Raw genomic sequence first — 19,517 nt, 5'->3', positions numbered from 1 at the left:
AGTATTCTAAAGTTCTTCTAATCAAGGCAGCTAGATGGCAGATAAGGAAAAATGTATTCTGCTTCAAAATGCAGAAGAATTTTTTTCTTGCTAGAAAGTTTACTAATGATGTAATCTATAAACTAGTCTATGTGAGAGAACTTTGTGCACATACAGGTATACAATAAAATACAAATACAGTAGTACGTACATTTGATTAAAAAAGATCCCTCAAAATAAAAATTAAAAAGAATTGTGTTCATGTTTTAGAGCTTTGAGATCATTAAATCACCTTTTCTGATTGATTATATTACAAATGGGACAGATTTCTTTAGGTTATCTAATATTAAATGAAACATCTGCTTTGAGGCAATGTATTTCCTCATTTTCCATCTTAGTTCTTCTCTGCTTATGCCACAGCTGCCTAAGCTCTACGAGAATTAAATGGAAATGGCTTACATCACGATAACACAATGTCAGAGTATTGATAGATACATTGAATGCTTGCAGTTACTCACTGTTTGCATAGCTCAGCAGCTCTCAAAATCAGTGAAAGCGAACTGCATGAAAATGGTTTCAGTGGAGGGTAAGGTATGGGCTGAGCTTAAATACAATCCTATAGAGGTTTGTCGGTGACAGTCAAGTTTTAAAAACTGCGCCTCCTGATTAACAGATGAGTGCAAATGTTATGAGAGATATTTACTTGTCCTATGATTCTTTCTATCTAATAACTTTTTTTTTAAATTTTATTCTGAGGTGATAGTCTGTTGCGATGTGTCAAAGGACAGCATAACATTCTCAGTAATAAAATTTCATCCTAACTTTGTTTAAATAGGATTAATGTTATCGTAGTAACTGGCATAGTAGTTAAGTGCTACACCTTTAATTTCAGTGATGTTAAGTACAAGCAGAGCAACCAAAACCAGTGCAAGACACCAAGTTTAAAAGAGTTTTGATGTTCCCAGAACCTGTCTTGCCCTTTCCCTTCCCTCTGCGTTTCTGCTGCTGACTCCTACCCTGCCCACTACAACACTTGGTTAAAAGGAGTGAGTGATTGGGAAGGCTGGGGTTGAAGAGGAGAGGATCCTGTTTGCCTTAGCAGGTGGCGCTGCAGGCACAACAGAACTTAAAATTTGCGTGCTGTTGCAGTAGGGCCACCTCATATGCTCTCAGTCTGCCGGTCTCCACAGGCACTGGTACTCATTGCAGATCTTTTGCTGAAGACACCTCTCCTCCACAGATGAAGAACTTCACTACTGGTTCTAAAGTTGGAAGTTCTGATCCTGGTGGTTGGAGTCCGGTGCTAATGGAGATTCAGTGTCTGAAATTTGACTGGCTAGCTAAGGTGTGTTCTAGCAGCTGATGTAGAAGTTTATTAATCTGTGCTGTCTTAAATTATATAAATTCGCAATACTAAATGGCCCTGTATTTTTGTGGTAGTATGTTCACTGCCATTTTAAATGTCCATTCAAGAAACCCAGCAAAGTTTAATCAATTTTTTTTTCTTTGAGGTTTACAGGCTAGTTTCATGTTATTAGTACACACGACCAATACAATTTAGGAACCCTGGCTGTAGTATGCTGCTTTTGAGACAGCTACTTTATTTGAAGGAAAAAAGCCAAACCACCATATAAACAACCCCCCCCACCCTAATACTGTAATACACTTCAGTAAAAGAATAGGAGAATATTTTTAGCCACTCAAAGTACTCAGAGAATTTATTGATCTTGTGTTTTGTACATTTTTGACTAGTTAGATGAATGCATGATTTTTGTAATTAACGGTTCTTTCTCTAGGGTGAGTGCCCTTGCCAATGGTTAGCATATAGTTCCAATGACTTCTGAGTATTGATTTTGAGATAATACATTGTTATACAATGAAATCTGTGTTGAAATCTCTAAGCTCAAGTTAGATCATGGTTACTGCACTTAAGGTAGTTTTTTAAGTTAATACTCTTAACTGAAAGAAAACAAAAAGTACCTTTAAAAAATTCTCGTATCATGTATTCTTTTTTTTTCCTGATCATGTTTTATTTCTGATAAGAGATGCCTGCCATCTGTTGCCTTTTGATGCAACAACTTGAAAAGCCTCCTATTGCTGAATTATGAGAATGTGATCTCTTCCATAATTACACTTGCCAATGTGTCTTGGATGGATGTTACACATTATTTATCCCTTGCCTGACTCTGTAAGAGGAGCTGAGGCAGTGGAAAGAGTGGAGGAGGAAAGATATGGGGAATAATACGCTGGGGCTGACAGTTGTGATAGGTGGCAGGCTATCAAGTAAGTAGGCCAGGTTGCATTTAGTGTGTATATACATTTTCCTTACTTTAAAAATCTGCCATAGTCTTACTTTTTACTCTTACTTCTCCTCTTCCTAAACAGAACCTTTTAAAATGCCAGCTCTGATTTAGTATTGATCTTTTATGCATATTCATATAGGGCAATTTTCAATCATCATTGCCTGAAGTCAGGAAAACCTTAGACATGCATTTCTTTGCAGTGTGTTTGCTTTCACCTTCAGAGCTGAAGGCAGCTAATGCCAAAATCTGTCTCCAGCTTGACAGAAGCAGGGTGCTTAGTTTCTGTGCTTTTTTGAATTCCCATTTGTAGATTTTCAGTGCGCTTTCATTTTCTTTCCTTGTCTATACATCTGCCACAAAACTTTGTAGTGGGCTTCTGTAAGAAAGATTTGAAGAGGTTACAGGTAGTCTTTACAAGAGGGGATTAAGAATGGATGCACTGCAAACTGAAGAGTTGAAGGTGTGACATACTTTGTGTTTACTGATCTGCAGTTGGCATACTGAGAAGGAAAAACACATATTTATTGTCATCTTCCTGAGTTTGCTGTGAGTTACTGTTATCAGGGGCTTCATCTTAGAGAAACAATAAAAGCCTGAAATGTTTGGATCATTTAGTTAACTTATGTCTCCACTGTCTCCCTCAAGTAAGTAAGCAAGATTCTTGATTACCTACATTAACTGAAGTCTAAGACTGCTACAGGTATTTGGGAGTGTTTTTCTAAAGTCCTCCTGAACTTAACTCTTAGATAATTTATATATGTGTGTTCTTTCTGCTTTCTCCTTGTAAGTAGCAGTCATACTACCCTCTGAGACCAGGACATAATAGGTGAATACAGGAAAGACAGAGGTGTTTTTCATTGATGCTCTGTGTTCTCCTAATTCTGATAACTCTTCCTGGTACTTGATCCAGTTTGATGCCATTCTTCCTTAATGTGTTCTACTAGAATTGAAGATGATTCTAGAAGGTGTTTTATCAGTGGCTTACAAAATTGCACTGACAGTAGACTGTGGCTATTGAACTTGACCCGTGACGCAATCTGGATTAATATCTGATTATGACTGCAGTAAATACTGCTGCTGTTTGAAACTTGTGCTTTCATGTCTTTGGATTAAAGTCACTGTTTATGGAGGATTTTATATTACTAAGTCATGGTGACTGTGAATTCAGATCTACTGTGAATCTAATGAAACTCAACACACACTAGAAAATAGTACGAGTCTCAATATAGGCATAACATCCATCTTCTTTGTAGGATTCTATTACGTTAACAGATAGACAAAGATGTAGATGACTTTTTAAAGTACAGTAAAATACTGGGTATTGCAACTCTAGTGTTTTGCCTTTTTACTGACAAAGTGGCATTTACTGTATTTAGTTAACTTTATTGAAGGAGTAAAAGTTAATTATTTACTTGATTTTCAAAGTGTCTTTCTTAATTTAGAGCTTTATAAGCATCTGTTGTCAGGTGAAAAGTTAAAGAAAAGAACTAGCTTCCATAATTTGGGATTTCTCTTTGGCTGCAGATACTTTGAGAGATCACCTGTGTGACAATTTTTAGGTAAAACTTAGCAAGCGGGTAGTAGTTGGCTATTCAGGACACTAATACAGTTGTTTTTAATACAGACTCCAAATCTAAGCAATGTATTAGAGAAAATATTTAAATAAACCCTTATATTATAATGTCTTTGTATCCAGCCCTGGTATTAAACATGTGTCTAATAATTTTGAGTTTTTCAAGATTAGATGCCAAACTGAGATTGAATGGGTCTTTTATATATATATATATTTAACATTTTGATAGTACTTATATTTTGTGAATTTTCTAAGAAAGTTAATTCCTGCAACAGCTGACAGGAGGTGGTGTTTGTTGTTCCTCATTTCTCTCTGCAAACAGAAATGATGGAAAATAATTTACCAAAGCATGTGTGAAGGGATGTAGGACCCAGTTTTGAGTCACTCAGTTGTCTCCCAACTACATTGATATTCTCCTGCCTTACTGAAGTCCTTTTTTCACTCATAATGTCTTTCAGTAATAACATGCAAGACAGAAATTCTGAACTGTCATGTTTTGACAGTTACTGCCGGGCATAATTCATTTTGTGTAGACAGAAACAGGTGTTTTATGGAAGAGTATTAGGTAGATCAGACTCTCATCATACCATAAAAGGTAAGTATGTGGGGTGAATGAAGAGTAAATGAGTAGATTTAATTCTACTGTACCCTGATTATTACTTCTAAGTTATCTCAAACATTCGTGTCACTTTTTACATGTTGTTTATTAGCAAGGCGTCATTTATTTTACATTTAAATGAATGAGACCTGTGTAAAAGTGAATGTGTTTTCCTTTGGAGTGGAAATTCTGTAAGCCACCCTAGTGCAACTATTAGTTATGGCGTGACTATAGCCCAGGTAGTTCCTCTTTTGGCTGTTAGTCAAGTCTCCTCAAAAAAGACCATAGTACTCTTGAGCATGAAAGATCAACGAAATGAGTAGTACATGGTCATTTTCAGAGGATGTTTTCATGAAAGTGGTGTGGTATTAGTCTCCTCTTTGTTTTTTGCTACCTGATGACTGACATCACCATTAATCATGATCTAAATCGTCTAAAATAGCATGACAGATTTTATTTCAAGCAAGTTGGCTAAAGATTGCGTTACTTATACATTGCTTGTCTAGTCACCTACTAACCTTTGACTTTTGATCATGAATAAATTGTAAAAACCTTAAGAGTAATGTGTAGTGACTAGTGAACAGTAAGAATTCCTGTCTTAAAAATCTGACTAGTATAAAACCCATCACTGAAGCAGTCTCTTGGGGAGTAATACTGAACATGAAGTCATACTTATGTACAGGCACTTTTACTACAGAAGTATTGTACTTACTTTGGTTGCCAGGTAGTTGCAGGGAGGGAGAGAAAAAAATCTCACTGATTTGTCTAGTTATGGAACCAGCAGTAGGAATTAAAAAACCCCAAACCCAACAACAAACAAACAAAACACCAAAAATGCACAACCGAAAAAACCCTTCCCAGTTACCAGTTCACATAGTTTAAAACAGGGATTGTGAGCTTCGGGGGGTTTTTTTTGTTTGTTTTTATTTTTTCCTATATTCTGTGAGGACAGTAGTATTCCTGTATTAATTAAAAAAATTTAGGTGTCTGTCTTGGAAGAGGCTTTTACTTGCAGTCGACAGAAAAAGGTGGGTATTTCTTTTTTGCTAGTTCTTCAAAACAGTGCTTAAAACAGATAGACTTGGGGAATATTTGAGAGAGAAAAATGTTATAGCAGTCTAGAGCTTTAGGTACTGTTGCAGTTGTCCTGTTTTCACTTCTCCTTTTGCTTATTTGTGTGACTGGCTTTGTGAATATCTTTTGTAGGCAAGTGTTCTTGATGCTTGGAGGCAATACCTCTGGCACAAACCTCTGATAATTCAAGATACTTGGAAGAAATCAATAACTCACCTGCAGCTTATAAAGTTATAATTTCTAAAGAAAGCTCCTGATTCATTAGGGAACAGTGAAATAGCTCAGCACCCCCACCCTACTCCTCGTCCCCCCAGAAAAACCAAAAATATTGGAATATGTAAAAATGAAATAGATACTGATGATTGCTTGCTTCAGGAAGACATGGTTACTTTCTAATCCCTTCATGACAGATAAGTACATTCTGATAATATAACTTTTATATAGGCCTTGTAATATCCTAGGTTTTATCTTCCTTGACTAACCTGATGTCCCTCTATGGCAAGGTGACCCACTTAGTGAACCAGGGATAGGCTGTGGATGTTGTCTACCTAGACTTTAGTAAAGCCTTTAACACCATTTCCCTGCTTATGGCTTGGATGGGTACACACTTTGTTGGGTAAAAACCTGTCTGGATGGCCAAGCCCAAAGAGTTGTCGGGAATGGAGTTAACATCCAGCTGGTGGCTGGTCGCAAGTGGTGTTCCCCAAGGCTCAGTATTGAGCCCAGTCCTGTTTAGTATCTTAACCCTCATACACATGACTGATAATCAAGTGCACTCTTAGTAAATTTGCAGATGACACAAGTTGGGCTGGAATGTTGAGGGTAAGAAGGCTCTGCAGAGGGATCATCAATCATGGACAGGCCAGATCAATGGCCCAAGGCCAGCTGTTATAGGGTTCAACAAGAAGTGCTGTGTCCTGCACTTGAGTCACAACCACCCCATGAAAAGTGGAAGAACCAGCAGTGTGCCCAGGTGGCCAAGAAGACCAATAACATCTTGGCTTGTGTCCAAAAGAGCGTGGCCAGCAGGACAAGGGAAGTGATTGTCCCCCTGCACTCGGCACTGGTGAGGCTGCATCTTGAATACCATGCTCAGTTTTGGGCCCCTCACTTCAAGAGGGATGTAGACGTACTGGAGTGTGTTCCAAGAAGGGCGATGAAGCTGGTGAAAGGTCTGGAACATAAGCCTTTTGAGGAGCGGCTGAGGGAACTGGGGTTGTTTATTCTGCAGAAAAGGAGACTCAGGGGAGACTTTAATGCTCTCTACAACTACCTGAGATGGATGTCCGTCTCTTCTCCCAGATAACAAGCAATAGGATGAGAGGAAGTGGCTTCAAGTTGTACCAGGGGATGTTTAGTTGTGATATTGGGAAAAATTTCTTCATCAAAAGGGTGTTGAAGCATTGGACCAGGCTGCCCAGGGAGGTATTTGAGTCACCATCCCTGGAAATATTTAAAGACATGTAGATGTGGTGCTTAGGGACATGGTTTCATGGTGGACTTGGCAGTATTGGGTTAACGGTTGGACTCAATAATCTTAAAGATCTTTTCCAAACTAAATGGATCTATGGTTCCATGATATGTAGTGAAATTAACTTATACCTGTATTTTGAAGTAGCAATTACAAATGAACTGAAACTGGGCTGTAATCAGCTAGAAACTCAAATAGTGGAGTGTTATTTTGGTTGCAAGAGTCGAGCTGTTAACCCACACTTAGTTGTAGCAGGCATTTGAGTCCCTAAAAAGAAACACTAGGGTAGTGGCTTATCTGAATAATTATGTGCACTCTGTGCTATATAATTGGAATGGTGAGGTACTTAAACCCATTTTTCTAGTTGTAAAGACAGCTAGTATTTTAGATGTGATGGTAAATTAAGGCTCTTTAAATGTCATATTTTAAGATAACATGAACTTTGAGAGGCTATATTCTTCCTACATGTTTCCAGTTTTCAATACATAGAGTAATAGATATCATATCTGAGTTAAAGTCCCTGGAGATTCACCTTATGCTTAAGTAGATTTGGTAGACTCTTCTGGATTTGGAAGTGGAGGGAAATAGCATTTGGTCTAGTTTTAACTAGGTTTGAAAGTAATACATTATGACTTCCAGGCTTGGTAACTATTGTGCTTTTTAATTGGGATAAACTGTAAATATTAAGGGGATTTCACAAAATGTTCATTTAACAGTTTTCCTAGTGATTTCCTTAAGGGATCATCTGCACTATCTTAAGACCTGAGAACATGGAAGTAAAGTTATGCTACTTGGTCATGCATATGTGTTTGTTATTTACTGAACTGCAGCAAGAATATGTATCTAATTGTCAGCGGTTTACTCTGGTTTGGCATTCATTCGTATGCTCTGCAAGCATTACTGTGGGAGACTAGAGAGGGATAACAGTTTCTAAGCATGCAGCAGACTGCCCTATTTTGATAGGTCTGGTATGGAGGACTTGCTTGCTGACCAGCTGAGAAAAAACTTCTTGGAAGAACTGTTCTTGTTGAGGATTCCTGTGTTCTGCACACTCTGTTTAAGTATTTCCCTTTTGCAGGGCTGAAGAACAGTTTACATTTACTTTGCTTAGAATCATAGAACCATAGAATGGTTGGGTTGGAAGGGCCCTTAATGATCATCTAGTCCAATCCCCCTGCCATGGGCAGGTACACCTTTCACTAGATCAGGTTGCTCAAAGCCCTGTCCAACCTGACCTTGAATCTTTCCAGAGATGGGGCACCTGCCACATCTCTGGGCAACCTGTTCCAGTGTTTCACCACCCTCATGGTAAAAAAAAAAAAGTTCTTCCTTGTATCTAGTCTGAATCTACCCTCTTTTAGTTTAAAACCATTACCCCTTGTGATATCTCTGCAGACCCTGCTAAAGAGTGTGTCCCCATCTTTCTCAAAAGCCCCCTTTAAGTATTGCAAGGCCACAATAAGGTCTCCCCAGAGCCTTGTCTTCTCCAGTCTGAACAACCTCAATTCTGTCAATCTTTCCTCATAGGGGAGGTGTTCCATCCCTCTGATGATTTTTGTGGCCCTCCTCTGGACCTGTTCTGACAGGTCCACACCTGTCTTGTAGCGGGGGACACAGAGGTGTACTCTGTGAACATACGCAGTATTCTGGGTAGGGTTTCATGAGAGCATACTAGGGAGGGAGAATCACTTCACTTGATCTGCTGGCCAAGCTTCTTTCTATGCAGCCCAGGGTATGGTTGGCTTTCTGAGATGTAAGTGCACGTTGCTGGCTCATGTCCAATTTTTTGCTCATCCTTGTCACCAAGGCCTTCTCTCCAAGGCTGCTCTCAATCCTTTCATCCACCAGACTACTGATACCAGGAATTGTACCAACCCAGGTGCAGGACTTTACACTTGGCCTTGTTGAACTTGTTGAAGTTAACACTTGCCTAGTCCTCAAATCTATCAAGGTCCCTCTGGATGAATTGCTCCCCTCAAGTATATCAACTACACCACTGCCCTTGGGTGTCCTGCAGAAGGTTGTAAGAGTGCAACTCAATGCCACTATGTCATTGATGAAGATACTAAGTAGTACTTCTCCTGATACAGACCCTTGAGGAACTCTACTCATTACTGGTTTCCACTTGGACATTGAGCCATTAACTGTAACTCTTTGGTTGTGCCCTCCAGCCAATTCCTTATACATCTAACAGCTGACCCATCAAACCCATCTCTCCTGCCTTAGTTGAAACATGCTTCTGTAGACATGTTTAGAGAGATCTGTTAGGTTACATGGTAAAGCTCATCTGCACACCCACACAGGAGCACAGAGCAACAATGCTGGATAATCATACCCTGCCTAATGAACGATTTTCAGGCCCATCGCAGGATTTATCAGCTTGTCAAAGGCCCACCTCCTCAAGCCTAGAGGAGCACACGGGCACAGTGACAGGCAGGGAACCCAAATTAAGGACCTGAAGGAGGGCACAGCCCATCAGGTGTGTAACCTGGGCTGTCCCTGGGGAGCCATCAGTCCCATTGTCTAGACATGACACCCATACCCATGAGTCAGTGTGGGACCATCTTTTGAACTGGGGGCTGGAGTTGTTACTGTCAAGAGTATGGAACATGTAGGGTGCAGGGTAAGAGCACTTTGGGATTACAAAGGACTTTGGTTGTTTTGGAGGGAAGCCAAATGCAGGGGAATGGAGGCATTTAGGTGGTTTGGGGAGGAGCAAACATAGGAAAAGAGAGGGGCAAGGGGATTTAGAAGGCCAAGCATGTGTAACTACGTGACTGGTCAGTACATGTGTCTAGCCATGCCCTGTATCTGATCAGTGCAGTCTGTCTTACCTTCTCTGTTAATTCCTAACTTCTTCCTGGAGGAGCTCCTCTCTGTGTGCATGTGTGTCTGTGAGGGCCCTGAGTGCCAGCAACTCCTTAAGTCAGCCAAGGGTGCAAGCAGCTGGAGAGACTGGCATGAGTGGATTTGAGTGCCAGCAACAGGAGTGGGAACTTGGGTCTGTGGGGCCCATACGTCGGTGGTGCCAGGAGCTGGATCAAGTGAGGTTCTGCGCTCTGCAGCTGGAGTGTGACTGCAGGTCAGAGGGGTAGTGTGCCTGACCACCAGCGGCTGCAGAGGCTGGAGTGAGTGAAACAAAGTGCCAGACAGTGGGGAAGGACCAGGGTCGAAGTCCCTGTGTCCATAGTGCCAGCAATTAGAGTAAATGACTGAGCATTAAATGTGAAGAGCAAGCCAGGCTAGCCTGCATGTAGGTGAAGTGGCCAGGTGTGTGTGCCTCTCTAAGGGAGAGACCAGAGGAGAGGCTGGCTGTTGCAGTGACTAAGTGAGTCTGTAGTGTGATGCCATAGGTTCTGGGGAATGTGTAGCTCTGAGGGCAAGACCATGGGGACCTGGCTACTGCGAGAGCAGTGGACTTGCGGCCATCTGGTGTCTGTGTGTCAGGGTGTGAGGCCATGGTGGGGCATGGAGGGGGGAACTACTGGGGGAGCAGGAGATTCCCAGTCAACTCTGTGTATGCCTATGTGTTTGCATGTGTACTAGCAACCAGACACCAGTCTGTACCTGCAGCTGGAGTGGAGCATTGGCATCAAAGGCATGTATGTCCAGGTGACAGCAATTGTCGAGACTGCAAGGGGACAGCTACTGGGCAGGCTGGGCGTCCAAGTCCAGCTGCTGGGGGACCCATCTTGCACGTATGTGTATGTATTCTCACTAATGGACCTCTGTTCTGCTCAGCCAGAGAAGGGAGCAGGGTGAGGCTGTTGGTGCCATTTGTGTTCATGTGCATGCTGTGTGTCTTGGTTGATCTGTTGTAACTGGCTGTGGTGTGTATCTGTTGTATACGTGTGCTTTGTGTGTGCGCGCGCACCTGGTAGGAATCATAGAATCATTTAGGTTGGAAAGGACCTTTATGTTCAAGTCCAACCATTAACCCAGGACTGCCAAGTCCACCACTAAACCGTGTCCCTAAGCACCACATCTACTTTTTTTTTTTTTTTAAACACCTCCAGGGATGGTGATTTCACCATGTCCCTGGGCAGCCTGTTCCAATGCCTGACCACCCTTTTGGTGAAGGAAGTTTTTCCTATTATCAAATCTAAACCTCCCTTAGCATAACTTGAGGCTGTTTCCTCTTGTCCTATTGCTTGTTCCTTGGGAGAAGAGACCTATCCCACCTGTCTACAACCTCCTCACTACTAGTTGTATGTGGGGGCTTGGAGCTGCTGAAGTATTGCCTCTTTTGGGCTGCCAGGTGCAGCCTGATTTTTCTTTTAAGTCTCCTTTGGTGCCGGCCTTTCACCTCCACAGTGTTCACTACAAGCGGAGAGCTTGTTCATGACTCGAGTCTTCTCACAAATGCTTTTAAGTATGCTGGAAGGCAAGTGGCTTTCCTTACAGGAGTATTTTAATAAGAGTATGGCACTCATTTCCATAAGTAATATTAGATGATTTACAGTCTCCTTTTTTGGGACCAACTACATATTGGATTTTAGTAGTGCTTTCGCCATGTAACTGTGAGACAAATGCTCAGAAGAGTGAAAAAAGAAGTAGTGTACTTATTCTTGCAGGCCGTCTTTATTTTTTCTGAGCTGATGAAAAATGAATACCTGAATTTCCACTGAAACTGGAGAAACCTGACCTGTCAGTTAGTTCTTATGTATGTGAATTACTGTGAATTACTCAGCACACCCATGAAGTGGGTACAGAACTAAAACGCAGTATTCCACTCAACAGAAGGTAAACTTAAAAGAGCAACAAAACCCCCTGAACAAATGCATCAGGAAGCATGCAGCACTCTGCATTCTGGGGGTAGTGCTGGTTTCACAGTAATGTCAAAATACTATGTACTGTTTCAAATTAACTGCATGCTGCGTTTGTGCTTAGTAGATCTTTGTTTTAAGAAGACAGTGACAACAAATGTGTAAAGGTTGTTTTAAACTTCTTTTTCTGTTTGGGGATGGGGAGGAGCTGCTTTTTCTGTGTTAAGATGGATACCTGCTTTATTAAAGTTAGGGCACTGGTGCCATCTGGTGGTGTTAATGCATTCCCAGCGGTGGAACAAACGGCTTGTGAGGAATTCCAGTGAGATGTGAGAAATTGCTGGCATGATACTAACAAGAATACACGGATGTAGTTGGTGCCTTAACATATAATTATGCAGTTGAAGGAAGTCATAAAAGATGCACATGGGCTGGTAATAGCAAATTTAAATCTTGAACCATATTTCTTTTTGCTCAACAAAAAGGTTTGTTTCTAGTATTTCTTTTATTAAATAGTGCTTTGCAAACATAACATGAAGAATTTTGACATTTACAATATTTTAAAATGGAATTTGGAAGCAAAATTTTCTTTTTTTAATAGATTTGTTGAACCTAGCACAACTTTCTCACTGTTAGTATGTTTGAAGTTGCTGTTCTTTTTTTACTTTTTTAAGTGGTTGAGACATTAAGTTTGAAAATAAAAATTCAACAAGGTAAACCTGACAACATTTGAAATAAACAGTTTTGATATCTGAAGCCAATGCTACCACAAGTATTGTTTTCTTTATCCTTCCATCTTTTAAAAAAGGTGTCCTGCATCTTAAGTTGTTTACCTGAGGCAATACCCTCATCATTCTCTAGAATACTGTGTAGGCTATATTGACTTTGTTAGCAATGAAAGTAAAACTATGACTACTTCTCCAGTTTTCTTGAAATTAATTTCTGACTCATAAATGTCGTGTTCTGTGATGGAAAGATCTGCAGAAGTGCAGGGTACTTTATATAAAGATGCTACAGTTTTTAAATTCATTTGACTTAGCTGTAAGTCTTTTGATCTGTTGCAGGTCAGCATGATGTTATTCTAAGTTACTGCTAAATACATTTCCTTGTGGAACAGAGGTCAGTCTGTTCAGCCATTAACAACTTCCAACTTTCTCTTGCAATTGAGTACCGTAACAGGCTATTTTTCTGTTTTAATCCAGCTAGATGAAGAGGCACGAAGAATTCTGTGCTTGTATTTGTAATCTCTGACTTCATGACCATGCAACACTGCCTTCAGTTGCATTATGCTAAAAGTGTGAATTAAGACTTAACCTAATCAGGCATTAGTTCTCTAGTTCCATGATTATGTTCACTATGTCAGGAACCTTTTGTGGATCCTGTCTTGGTGGAATGAGGTGTTTGCAGGCCTGTTCAGCTAATGTAGGTTGTGGAATTAGATGGAAACAGCTGCTAAAATAAAAAATATTTAATAGTATTTAAGCACTGAATATTGATATTTCAATTAATATTTAAACAGTTAATTTATCATTATTTATTGGACATCCTTGAGAATAATTGAGATTTTTTAAATGGGTTCCAGCAAAAGAGCATCACATGCAACTCTGCATTGCTTTCAGGTAATACTAATTTTTTTCTCTGAATGCAATCAAAGAAATTCACAGTGGAGTTGCTAAAGAGATTTTTATTTGCATTGTACCAAAATTCTTGCCTAGTGCTATCATCAATATCTTGTATCATTGTATTTATAATTCCTTTAGCAATATAGCAAGGACTGTCATCTTTTCTACAGTTTAATTCAGTTTGTTGTAGACCTAGGTTTGTCTACTGGGTTTCATCTGCATGCAGTCACTAACGAAAGTGTGTGAGGCTTATGCCTGGCAAAAGCCAGGCCATCGTAAGCATCAGATTTGTAAATTTTCTTTTCCACACTGTTCTGCATCTGAACAAAGTTCCACTGTTGTAATGTTTTGTTCTTAGAGCTGTGACTTTGATGATAACTGTCCTTGTGAATTGAGGTGTATCTGCTGCTTCTATTACTGTTGTTGTTCAGCTTTTAGTGCTGTATGACCATAGTACCTTGCAGTAAATACTCAGCAAAAATACTGGCATCTGCCATACGGAGCTTTTTTTCCCAGGCTCTCCACTGTGAGCACTATACTTCTGCTATTTGATGAAGTAATGTTATTATGCTCTATTTCAGCAAAAGAAAGATACATGTGCTTATCCTTTTAAAATAGAGCAAATTTGTAATTGTAAATCCTTGAGGCATTGACTTAAGTTCTGGATTTGTACCTGGTAAGAGTAACTTCCTGTTTTGCTTTACAAAGCTAGATGGTACCAGCGAGAGTTACAGTTTGATAATCGGTCAAGTTATTAAGAGCAGTCATAGCAGTTGAGCAGTCCTTTAAAGAAAATCCTTTTAGAATATTAGTTACTCGCGTCTGAATTGTCAGTGTGCAGGATCAGGAGAGTGATCCACTTGTCTGGTCTTCGACAACTGTCTGGATATAAAAATGAACTGAATTTCCCTGTTTTTTTAAAAAAATGAAAAAATTTTTTAGCTTTTATAGTGCATCACTGTATTCCTGTAACCAGAACATGAAGAATATGGTTGGTGATTTAGGACCAACTTGGTTGTCGGCTTTTTCCTTCCAAGTTGAGTGCTCCTTTATGCTTCCAGCTGATCCCCTTGCCCTCTTCCAATAGCATTGAAGGAAAATGCATGATGATTTCTTTTGAAAGACTTGTTGTGATGTGCTCTAAGAATGTTGATAAACCTCTGACTCATTCTCTTCAGAAGCAGTGTCATTGACTGCTCAGTTCAGATTTTGCTGCAGAAAGATCTTTTTTGGTGGCAAGTGCCTTCTGGACTTTCTTCTGTCCATATGAGGGACTTTCCATCTTCAGTGAGGACTTTTTTAATGGGTTCCAGCAAAAGAGCATCTCATGAATTGCTTTGGTTGGTAGTAATTTCTTCTTTGAATGCAGTCAAAGCAATTCACAGTGGAACTGCTAAGAGATTTTTATTTGCATTGTTCTGAAGTTCTCACCTAGTGCTATCATTAGTATCTTGTTGCATCATTGTATTTATAATTCCTTTAGCAATACAACAGTAAAATCAATAACTATAGGCTGCGCTTTTGGTATTTTTTTGTAATTTTTTTTGAGCAGGAAGATGGAAGCAGTAGTACTCTTCACCTGTCTCTAACATCTGAGTGTTTTGTGTGTGCCTCAGTAAGAATTGCTGCCTTCTGTCAAGCTAATCTATTCATGTAATATTGTCTTCTGGCTAAAGCCAATGTGAAGATCTTTTTTTTAAAAAAAAATAATGTAATTTTAATTGGAAAAATATCCAGAGTTTCTAGAAATATGAATTACTTCCTTGAAAGTATTTTTTGAAACTTAAGATACAAAGAGCAGATTAACAGTAAATATAGCTTGAAAACTCAGAATAATACTTATTTGGCTGTGGATCTTCAATCCAAAAATCTTTTCTTTTCCTGCAGACTGATCAGTATCTAGTCCATAGGTTTTATGGTTCAAGGTTTCTGCTTATTTATTTCGGTTTTTTTGTGTTATGTCACATATGTCATTTGTGAAGGCTATGAATTTCTTTTCATTTCACCATCACATGGTGACGGGACTACTGGGATTTTTGAGTAATTTTCCTTGCCTGTATGTGTCCTTTCATAGGAGACTGTATTATGTCTTTTTTTCTTTTTTCCTCCTCGAAGGATCTAATTCTTTTTCTTTCTTTTTCTTACTCAGAAGTGCCCCTGCCCCCACTGTTATCTCAAATTAATAGATATACTTAGATACTTCTAGGTGAATTTAGTTAGCTAAGTATTTCTTTGTGGCAGCTGGACTTTGAGGAATTTTGGATGTTAACTTTCAGAATATTTTTCTGTCTTTTCAGGTCTCTGGATGGCAGACTCTGAAAAGAAATGCTGTTTTAAGAGGTATGCCTCGTGTAGGCCTAATACTCTGGACTAGTGTGTATATAAATGATAAGGCCATACTTCTAAGGAGTCCCTCTGCTGATCCTCGCTGTCAGCTTGCATGAATGATAGTTTTCAGTGCTGAAATTGGTTTAAATCAGGCCTGTCTTATTGGTGACACAGTTTTATGAGAGAGATCTGTAATATACGGCTTACCTTTTTGCTTGATCATCTTAACAGAAGACTGCCTTCGTGGGTGAAGGGTAGTGTGAACAAAACCAGTTGACTATCTGACATGTGCATATCCCTGCTGACATTGTTCTGACTCTGTGTGTGGGGGTTTATTTGTTCTTTGTTTTTTAATTGGGAGTAGTAGTCCAGATGCCTTTGTAATTGTCTTCACGTGCTTCCTGCTGGTGGTGGTATAAGACTTACCAGACAGTGAGCGGCTGACATACCAAGTGTGGTATAAAGTAATGTCAGTTGGAAACAAGATGAAGAAATACAAATCCTTGTGCAAGTCGCCTTTTTTGTGTATTATCTGGATGTCTGGAACATTTTGTGTGTGTTTGTGCTGGATTTTCATGTTTGCGCATTTAAGGGGACTTCCTCTTCTCTCTCCATTGATGATATGTTGTTTCTGAATAACTTGTTGCTTTATGGCTGTTAGGAAAGCAGTCTCTTCAAAATTAAATTTGATAACTCTTCTATTATGTCTGCCATCCATTTCAGGAATCATAAGTGGTAGATTTTGAAAAAGCAGGCTTTGTTTGTCTTCTGAAGAGACAGATTGGTCTAACAGTCTTTTCAGGGCTCTTGTTGTTTTCATTTTTTTTGAACAGGACCTCTTAATTCTTTTTTAGGCACTCATGCTGGTTTTGCCTGGGATAGAGTTAATTTTCTTCTTAGGAGCTGGTGCAGTGCTGTGTTTTGGATTTGGTGTGAGAACAATATTAGTAACACATTGATTTTTATTTGTTGCTAGGTGATGTTTATGTTAAGTCAAGGACTTTTCAGCTTCTCAGGCCCTGCCAGCAAGAAGGTTGGAGGGCCACAAGAAGTTGGGGGGAGACACAGCCAGGACACCTGAGCTGAACTAGCCAAAGGGGTGTTTCATACCATAGAACATCATGCTGAGTATATAAATGGGGTGGGGTGGTGGCCAGGGCCTGCAATCACTGCTCAGGGACTGGTTTGGCATTGATCAGCAGGTGATGAGCAATTGTATTGTGCATCACTTGGGTTTTTTTCCTTTCCCTTTTGGATTTTATTCCCCTCCCATTCTCTCTCCTTGCCATTGCTGTTGTTGGTATTTTATTTTATTTTATTTCCATTATTATTTTTTTCTTATCTCAACCCTTGAGTTTTACCTTTTTCCTGATCCTCCGCCCCGTCCCTCTGAGCAGGGGGCAGTGAGTGAGCGGCTGCATGGTACTTAGTTGCTGTCCAGGGTTAAACTACAACAGCGCTTCTGAAGGTTTCCTGTACAGTGCTGATTTGTTTTGTTCTGATTAAAAAATAATTCCCAATGTAGTAGTACTAACAACTTGAGTTAAAAGTGGCTCCTCGTGCTATTGGCTGAGATTTTGGTGTTGCAGGTTTTTATGCTGTGTTTACAAAGCTCCCGAATAAAATGATGCTAAGAGTAAAGGAAGATACTGATACTTCCAATGCATCTGTGGACAGAAATCAAGAAGATGGTGTTGCACTATTCTTGGAGGTGCACACTTGTAGGATAAGAGGCATTTCAGACAAATTGCAACACAGGACATTCCTATGAGAAAGTCAGAGTACTTTTTGCCAGTGAGGGTGGTCAGGGCCTGGAACAGGTTGCCTAGAGGGGCTGTGGAATCTCCATTCTTCAAGGTTTTCTAAAGGCAGCAGTGATAGGCCAACAGCAACTCAGTTTTAGTGGGCGTACTTTACGTGCATGGATGGATTAGAGCAGTCTGGAGGTTACTTTCAATCTACGTTATCCTATGTATCTATGTAGCCTGCTGCAGGTTCACTTTTTTTGCATTTTACATTTCCTGTAAAAACAGGTGAGGTGCAGGTCAGAGTGTTTTGCTTTGGCTTTCTTTAAAAAGAAGCATCTGTAGCTGAGAAGCGTTTTGTGATTATAGAACCAAGGAGTTAGAGTAACTTATCCCTATCCCAGCAGCATGGTTTTGAGAGGGAGGATCATGCTTTGCCTGTAGCTTTCACTTGTTGTCTAGATAAAGGGTGAGAAAGTTTTTAGATTTTTTTTATCCCTGTTCAGTCAGTGGATTGAGAGTCTCAGAAAGTTACCTATAGTTCTTTCAGTTTATTGGAGATTGCTTGCTGTAGCAGGTAACTGCATAGAACAACTAATCATAGAATCCTTTATATTGGAAAAGACCTTTAAGATCATCAGGTCCAACCATTAACCCAGGACTACTGAGTCCACCCCTAAACTACGTCCCTAAGCACCGCATCTATGCATTTTTTAAATACCTCCAGGGACGGGGATTCCAATGTGTCCTTTTGGCAGCCTGTTCCAGTGATTGACCACCCTTTCCATGAAGAAATTTTTCGTAATATCCAATCTAAACCTTGCCTGGTTCAACTTGAGGCCATTTCCTCTTGTCTTGTCACTTGTTATCTGGGAGAAGAGACTGACCCCCACCTGCCTACAGCCTCCTCTCAGGTAGTTGTAGAGAGCAATAAGGTGTGTGTCCCCACACCCAAGCCTCCTTTTCTCCAGAATGAACAAACCCAGTTCCCTCAGCCGCTCCTCAAAAGACTTGTGCTTCAGACCCTTCACCAGCTTCGTTGCCCTTCTCAGGGCATACTCCAGCACCTCTACATCCCTCTTGAAGTGAGGAGCCCAGAACTGACCACAGTATCTGAGGTGCAGCCTCACCAGTGCCAAGTACAGGACCATCATTTCACTTGTCCTGCTGGCTACAGTGGTTCAGATACAAGCCAGGATGCTCTTGGCCTTCTTGGCCACCTGGGCACACTGTTGGCTCATGCTCAGCCAGCTTATCTAGTGCACGCGTAGGTAAAGGTAGTGTAATAGTGTGGGAAGTTCACAGGATCATAGGATAATCCAGGTTGGAAAAGACATCAGGAGATAATGTAATCCAGCTGCTCAAAGCAGAGTGTAAACTGTGAGGTCAGACCAGGTTGCTCAGTGCTTTATCCAGTTTGAACATTTCCATGCTCTAAAGCTGTGAGCTTACTTGGCAATGTATATTTGGAGGTGGCTTTGGACTTTTCTTGTTTTTCTTCTTCAAGTTAGATTACATGTTTTGGAAGTTTCTGAATTCACTTTTAGCTTTCGTTTTAATGTGTCATGTTTGAGAGATGGGAAGATGATATTTGTGAAAGATACCACCTGGAGTTCAGATCTGGAAAAAGCTCATTCCCTTTTTCAAAGGAAGATATTAAAAGGAAACCTGGATTTACCTAGAAAATAGAAAAATAGTTTGGTTAAAGCAAGCTGGCTAATCTTAATGTTTCTTAGTCAAACTTCATGTTTTGGGCATTCTGTAGTTTTGCTGTTTAGTTCCAGTTTGTATGCGATTTTTAACATGGATTAATTGTATGTACGGGAAGTGCCAGCAGTCTAAGCAGAAGTATGTCACTTCATTCAGAATTGTTCAGAGAAATCCAGCAGCTGGTAAACATGCTTTTCCTCCTTTATTGATGATGCTGTATGTTAATACGCTAAAGGTACTCTGAGAGTAAAAACAGGTACTGAGGCTTCTGAAAGATGCTGAGATTTTATCGATAGATGTCATCTTGCTTTTATAGGAGCCCAGCAATTAAAAAACATTAGCTAGGTT

General features: G+C 40.1%; 1 protein-coding gene across 4 annotated transcripts in view; it reads left to right on the top strand.

Annotated features, from left to right (window-relative positions):
- PCGF3 (polycomb group ring finger 3) overlaps positions 1 to 19,517 on the top strand; it is a 60,612-nt gene that overhangs the window by 18,209 nt on the left and 22,886 nt on the right. Inside the window, exon 1 of one of the 4 annotated variants that reach the window (XM_037373500.1) lies at positions 15,620 to 15,726. The exons of the other annotated variants lie outside the window; for them this stretch is intronic. The gene's annotated coding sequence lies outside the window, so the exon portion shown is untranslated. Of the gene's footprint in view, positions 1 to 15,619; positions 15,727 to 19,517 lie in introns of those variants that run through there. 4 annotated transcript variants of the gene reach the window in all.

Source organism: Falco rusticolus, chromosome Z (assembly GCF_015220075.1).
Source record: "Falco rusticolus isolate bFalRus1 chromosome Z, bFalRus1.pri, whole genome shotgun sequence".
Classification (NCBI taxonomy): Eukaryota; Metazoa; Chordata; class Aves; order Falconiformes; family Falconidae; genus Falco; species Falco rusticolus.
This window is presented reverse-complemented; position numbering and strand designations above follow the sequence as displayed.